The following is a 6,086-nucleotide window of genomic DNA, read 5'->3' as shown; positions in this document are numbered from 1 at the left end:
TTTTATTATTTTAGATAGCATCACTAATGTTTTACGTAAAAATTCCATCATATTATATCCTACTATTGTCTTCCATATGTGATTTTTCAAATTATACAGACTTTACTTATTGTTAGAAGGGAAGCAGTTTTTTCTTGTATTTTTTCTTTTTCTTAATTGAATTTATTGGGGTGATGTTAATAAAATTATATAAGTTTTAGTTACATAATTCTACAAATATCATCTGTATATTATGTGATATGTTTAACACCCCATACCAAGTCCCTTCCATCACCATTTATTCCCCCTTTACTCTCTTCTACTTCCATTAGTCTTTCTTTACTTTGTTTATTTTGTTCATTGGATTTTACAAATTAGTGAAATCATATGATACTTGTCATTTTCAGACTGGCTTATTTCACTTAGCATAATATTCTCCAGGCTGATTCATGCTTTTGCAAAAGGTAAAATTTCCTTCTTTTTTATAGCTGAGTAGTATTCTACTATGCAAATGTACCATGGCTTTTTATGATCCAGTAATTCTACTTTGGGGATATATGCAAAGAAACTGGAAATACGAACTCAAAAGAATATTTGCACCCCTTTATTCATTGCAGTGTTATTTACAATAGCCAAGATTTGGAAGCAGCTCAAGTACCCATCAGTAGATGAGTGGATGCAAAAAAAGCTGTGGTATATTTATACTTCTGTAGATTTCTCCATCTAAATTGAAGTGGGTTTTTTATTTTTTTATTCTATTTTTATTTTTTATTCTATTTTAGACAATATAGACTAATTAGTGTTTTAGGGTATGAACTTACCCTTAATCCTTCTCTTTGGGAGTCAGAGCTCCATTTAGCCCTCTTAATTCTCCTGAGTATTGGGGTGGGTAGAAGGAAAAGAGTTTGTTTGTTCCCCTTGAGTTAATGATTCTTATTTCACTACACCTATCATTTGCTGAATACTGTACTAAGTTCTGGGGAAAACATGAGGAACAGACAAACACACAAGTCCTTAGGCTCATGGAGAAAATAACCATCAAACAAATTATTACATGAATCATATAAAATACACACTCAGGTGGACTTTGGATGGGAAAAAGCAAACATGCTCTGGTTCAGATACTGATGATTGACTCTAGAGAGCATTCCATCAGATGGGAGGAAGTAGGGTTGGGTGATGAGCAGGTCTGGTCATTGAGTATTTGAAATTTGGAGATTGTCCTCAGGCAGACATTGACAAGTTCCATGCTATGGTTCTAGCAATTGTGAATGCGGGCTCTCACTTTCACAAGAAACTAACGCACTCGTTTAGACACCTATACAGAAAATCAAGATAGCAAACTGAAGACTGATGACACAAGAAAATAGGACTTCCTGGGGTCTCCACTGGGGATTAAAGAATGCAAATATAAGAGTAGGAGCTGAAGTGGGGCTGGACTGAAGCTTTGGGGACAGTATTCGCATCTGCTTTTCTACAGTTGTATTTCATTTTTAGGCTACTGGTCATCCTGGAATCCTGCGTCCTAAGTCAGGATAATAGAAGGAAGTTGCAATAATGGCCTGTCTAAGAAGGGGAAAGATGGGTAGTTTAAGTGCTTACAGAGTTAAGCCTCAAATGCACTGACAACTGAGAACCTGGCAGATAAAGGGGCCAGTGCACGCAAGGGTGTGTAGTGAAGGCTGAGGCTAGAAAATGGCACCAGGGACTGAGAAGTGATGAAATGTTGTGAAACACAAAAAGCATCTTCTGAAGATCATCTTCTCATTCTCCAGCAATAGTCATTCAACTGGGAATCTTCCCTTATTTGAGGGATTCACAAAATTTATAGCAAAGGCTTTCAGTCTCTTAGGAATGTGTAAATTTAGTGGCAATATTTTTTAAAAGGGTGTGCTTATACTGGCTTAGTTTGGCCAATTGTGTTGGTCAAAACCAACCAACAAAAATATTACACTAATTCTGAGCAGCACTGTCTGGTATCCTGCTGATGGTATATTTAATAACAGATTGCACTAGTTTTTTAATACACATTTATTGACATAGTTTGAACATTGATATTGTTTACTTTGGCTTTATTTTGGTGCAGGTTTACAAACCCAGGAAACAAATATTTTCTGTAATATACAGGAAACCACATTTTGTATATGTCACTGTTGGGGATGATACTGAATAAAGAATGACAGCAATGCTTTTGGGAAGTTGCTTTCAGCATTTCACATCATTTTCTTATTGACTGTCCAGGAACAGTGATTTGATATTTTGCTTAGCATGTCTTAATAATTTTGAGTGGCTCATAAGCCATGTAAATTAGGTTTCAAACAGGAGACATCTATAGTACTATTTAAAAAAAATAGTCTTAGCTGGTTTTGCTCAGTGGATAGAGCATTGGCCTGTGGACTGAAGGGTCCCAGGTTCCATTCAGATCAAGGGCACATGCCCAGGTTGCAGGCTCAATCCCCAGTAGGGGTTGTGCAGGAGGCAGCTGATGAATCATTCTCAGCTGCCTCTCATCATTGATGCTTCTATCTCTCTCTCTCCTTCACCCTTCTTCTCTAAAATCAACAAAAAATACATATTTAATAAATAAAATCACACAAAACAAACAAACAAACAAAAAAACAATGAAACACGTGCCATGTAAAGTCTGCCTTCTTACTGTCAGGTGTCATTCTAAATTGTCACAAGTCAACTCAAATAATGTTACAAAAATATGAATCTATCAATGAATATTATATTATGTGAAAAAACTAACAAGTAACAAATCCCATGTTATAGTATCTCAAGTTAAAGTCAAGGTTAGGTTATTCTGTGAAATTTGTAATGTATGTTTCAATAAAAATCTCCCTTCCCTGGGTATTTTGTAAAAGTCTATCTGCCAAATCCTGTGTGTTAGCGCTCAGCCAGCCTCCGTAAAATGAAAACAAAGTTAAACAACTTCACAAGAGACAGAAATGGCCTTTTAAGATTCACAGGAGTGTGCCTTTCTGTCTAATCTGAGCAGCCATCATGGCGAGATTGATGTGCGTTGGCGGAGAAGTGCTTCATGAGGCGGCTGTCTGCTCAGTGTTACCAGAAGGGAGCTATCTGTCTTCATTGTACTCCATTAACATGCCTCTCAGATCTATCAGGCGAATGCCTACATACCTACTTTATAAATTATTATCAGCGGCAGTTAAATATTTCCGAACTTGTTTGGGAATATCATTCACCTGATAGCCTTTGATTTACACACAGTCACCATTTCAAGCATTTTAAGTTCAAAGATTACTTAGAACTATTTCACATGCCTGCTTTAGATGAGTTTCTTCTGTTGATAGCAACCTATTAGTTTGCAGTTTATTGAGGTAAATCAAAAGAGAGAATGCAAATTATTCACTAACAAGGGCACATTTCCTTTGAGAATTAAGTAGAGAGGATTTCATATCAATATGCCCAGAGGAATGAAATCTTATTTGTGGCCTTTCAACGCAAAAATCATTCTGAACTGGAAGGAATGCGTTCATGCTAACTGTGCATATTTAGAATTTTTCTTTTGTAATTACTTTTACTTAGCTCGTTTACATTTTACTCACACACTGATGTACAACAGTTCTATTTGTAGTAATAATGCTTAAAGGTCCAAAATTTTACTTTAATAATTGTAGCATGTTAATTGACAATATCTCAAATTATTGTTATTTATATAGTAAATATTCCAGTGTCTTTCTGAACTATAAAGCTAACTATACATTAGATCAGTTTGGGTGTGGAGATGCAAGCAGGGGAAATTATTTTCAAAATAATTAAAATAAATTTGAACTGACTAAAGTTAAAGATTTAAAATGAACTAAATCTCTATTCTTCAGCTTGGACGTCTTTGGAAAGTAGAGGGAGGCTCTTTTTATTAATCTCGTTTTTAAGGTGCATATTGGTATGTAACGGAAGTAGCCATTAAAATTGAAGACATTCTTCATGAATTGTGTTTATGTGTTATGTGACGTCGAGTTGGCTCTGACTGCTGGCAACCATATGAATGAGTGATGTTCAGTGTCCTGTCCTAACAGCCCGGCTCAGCTCCCGTAGACGCATGCCTATGGCTTCTTTTGTGGAGTCCATCCATCTCTTAATTGGACTCTCTCTTTTCCTGCTGCCTTCTATATTTCCCAGCACGATTGTCTTTTCCAAAGAGCCCTTCCTTCTCATGGTGTGTCTGAAGTAAGACAGCTTCAGTTTTGTCATTTTTGCCTCCAGTGATGTTTCAAGCTTACTTTGCTGTGGGACCCACTTGTTTGTCTTTCTGTCATCCCAGAGTACCTGTATCACTCATCTGATAGCCTTTGATTCACACACATTCCAGCACCATATTTCAAATGAATCTTTCCCCCCTATCAGCCTTTGTCACTGTCCACCTTTCACATCCCTACATAGTGATTGGGAACAAAAGGATGTGAATGATCTTAGCATTGGTCTCTAATGACACATCTTTGTGCTTTCCGATCTTTTCTAATTCTTCCATCGCCGCCCTTCCGTGTCTTGGCCTTCCCTATGATTTCTTGGCTGCAGTCTCCATTTGAATTGATGAGCGAACCAAGGTAAGCAAAATCTTTAGCAGTGTCTGTGTCTTCATTGTCTGTGTTAAAGTTGTGTATTGCTTTTGTGGTCATGATTTTTGTCTTTTTGATGTTCAAATGCAGCCCTGCTTTGTCACTTTCTTCTCACTCTCATCAGAAGTTGTTTCATATCATTGCTCCTTTTCTGCCAGTAAAATGGCATCATCTGCATATATTAAATTATTGGTATTTTTCCACAAAATTCAACTCCTTCCTCCTGAGTCTAGCTCAGTTTTGTATATGAGATGTTCTGTGTACAGACTAAACACATAGGGAGATAAAATGCACCCTTGTCTGATACCCTTGTCTAATGGAAACCATCGGTCTCTCCATATTCTGTCCTGACAATGGCTTTCCGTCCACAATACAAGTTACCCAACAGGAGAATCAAGTGCTGAGGCATGCCAACTCCTTTTTTTGGGTCATGAAAAGCTTGATCAAAAAATAAAAAAGGCTTCGCTGTAGTCTGTCAAATACAGAGAATCATTTTCTGAAATTCATTGGAACACTCCAGTATCTAACAAATGGTGGCAGTTAAGTCTCAATGCCTCTACCTTTTCTGAATCCAAATTAAACATCTGGCATCTGTTGCTCCATATAAGGTAGCAGCCTTTACTGTACCACCTTGAGCATATCTTTACTTGCATTGGAAATTAGAGTAATTGTCCCATTATTACTTCCATATTTGGTATCTCCTTTCTTGAAAATTGGGATGTAGTGCAGCAGGTCCTCAAATAACATCATTTTGTTAAATATCATCTATACTAATAGAAGAGTAATATGCTAATTGAACTGGGTAGACCAGATATCTTCTGGTCATCCGGCCCTACTTCTGGACAAAGCCATGTTGGCGGGGGCCAACGTAAGGTGGTCAGGGGCAATCAGGCCAGCAGGGGAGGGTGGTTAGGGGCAATCAGGCAGGCAGGCAGAAGCAGTTAGGGTTGATCAGGCAGGCAGACAGAGGCAGTTTGGGATATCAGGCAGGCAGGCAGGTGAGCAGTTAGGAGCCAGTGGTCCTGGATTGCAAGAGGGATGTCTGACTGCCAGTTTAGTCCCAAACACTGTAGGATTGAGCCTAAACCGGCAGTCAGACATCCCCCAAGGGGCCCTGGATTGAAGTGGGTGCAGGCCAGGGTGAGTGACCACCCCCTCCATGCATGAATTTTGTGCACTGGGCCTCTATTTTCATTATAATATTGATGAGCAAACAAACAAATAACCAGTTCCTGGGTAGGGCCACTGTCTGTGAGGAATTTGCACCTCTTCTCATACCTTTGTGGGTTTTTCCAGGTAGTACTCTGTTGTTTTTTCCCCACATCCCAAAGATGTGCAAATTAGGTCAATGGGTGTGTCTGACTAAATTGCCCCAGTCTGAGAGAGCATGGTTTTGTGTGTGTGCCCTGCAATGGAAGGGTGTCCCATCCAGGTGAGAAGGCGAACCCCTATATTGTAAAACTACTGTTTGAAATTCTCTGCTATTTAGATAGTCCCTTATTCTGTAAAGTCAACTCTGCTATT

The sequence above is a fragment of the Myotis nattereri genome, assembly GCF_964212035.1.
Source record: "Myotis nattereri genome assembly, chromosome: 3".
Lineage (NCBI taxonomy): Eukaryota > Metazoa > Chordata > Mammalia > Chiroptera > Vespertilionidae > Myotis > Myotis nattereri.
The sequence above is the reverse complement of the archived record's forward strand: the minus strand, read 5'-3'. Positions refer to the sequence as shown.